Source organism: Suricata suricatta, chromosome 8, assembly GCF_006229205.1.
Source record: "Suricata suricatta isolate VVHF042 chromosome 8, meerkat_22Aug2017_6uvM2_HiC, whole genome shotgun sequence".
In the NCBI taxonomy this organism is placed as follows: Eukaryota; Metazoa; Chordata; class Mammalia; order Carnivora; family Herpestidae; genus Suricata; species Suricata suricatta.
Genome location: NC_043707.1, coordinates 122,628,323 through 122,629,808, shown reverse-complemented (window position 1 = coordinate 122,629,808; position 1,486 = coordinate 122,628,323).

The following is a 1,486-nucleotide window of genomic DNA, read 5'->3' as shown; positions in this document are numbered from 1 at the left end:
AGGACCATAGGGAGAGGAAGGGGGAAAGAGAGCTGGGGAGAGTGAGGGACACAAATCATGAGAGACTATTGAATACTGAAAATGAACCATGGACTGAAGGGGGAGGGAGAGGGAGGGAACGGGGTGATGGTCATGTAGGGGGGCACTTGTGGGGAGAAGCACTGGGTGTTATATGGAAACCAATTTGACAATAAACTATTAAATAAAAAAATAATTTAAAAAAAGAGAAAAGGATAGGAAAATAAATGTAAATTACATAGTCCAGGTCTTTATATTTAAAAAACAAACAAACATTAGGCATACACTTTCCACTAAAACATTATTCCATCAGCATTAAAATGATCATGTGAATTTAATTTTTTGAAGTTTAATATTTTACTATGAAACCCTAATTGGTCATTCACAGAATAAAATAATATAATTTAATATTCATTGATTTGGGTTCAAATATATAAAATAATTTTTAGTTCCACATCTGTGTTTTTCACAAAATGAAACTGAAAAGCATTATTCATGATAATTTCATACTTGATCTATTTTCTTACAAAAATAGGTAATCCTTTATTGTTAGGCATGGGTTGATATCTCTGTCACTTAGTATTAAGAATTTAAAGAAGGGTGAAAAAGAACAATTTCATTCCTATTTACCCCTGACTCCAGAGAATTTAAAGGTAATATTGTGGTAGCACTATCATCTGTATATATAATATCAAAAAAGAATATTAAATCATTCCTTTCCCTTTTCTTCTCAAAAAAAAAAAAAAAGAAAGAAACTCTCAGGGGAATCTCTCTGGGTTAATAGTAATAGTAATAATAACAACAGCCATTTGCTTACTCTGGGCCAGGCTTGCTAGCTGCTTTATCGTCATTGTCCTATTGAATCTTCAAAAGAATCTCATTCATTTGATACCTCAAAGAATAACGCATAAACAAACATTCCCATTTTGCAGATGAGGACAAAAACCGGCTCAAGGAGGTTAAGATATTTGTCCAGACCGCTGACAGTGCAGAACCTGCTTGATATTTCTCCCCCTCTCTCTGCCTCTCCCCCGCTAGCACTGCCTTTCTTGGGGCGGGGTGGGGTGGGGGTGGGAAGCAATCTTGCCCAGAACCACACAGCGCAGAGGCAAGACTGAAAGAACCCCAGCCCTATATGCTTAACCAACATCCCAAACTCCCTAATGTAATTATCTGGTGAACAGAGACTCTGGTTTGGAGGTTTACTTTTATTGGGGACCACCGCAGTCCTGGAGGGACCATCCAGCCCCCATTCCACCTTCCAAGCTGGGCTGACCAAGACTATCTTATTCTTAGATCCCAAGGACCTAAGAGGTCAGGCGGTTCATCCTTAGCCTCAGGGCCAGCCTGTCTTCAAGGACACTCCTCCTATCCACCAGGGAGCCCCCAGGGCCATTATAAGAGAAGCTAAGGCCAGAAATGCACCATGCCCCCAACGTCCCACCCCCATTTCTATCTTCATCCCTCC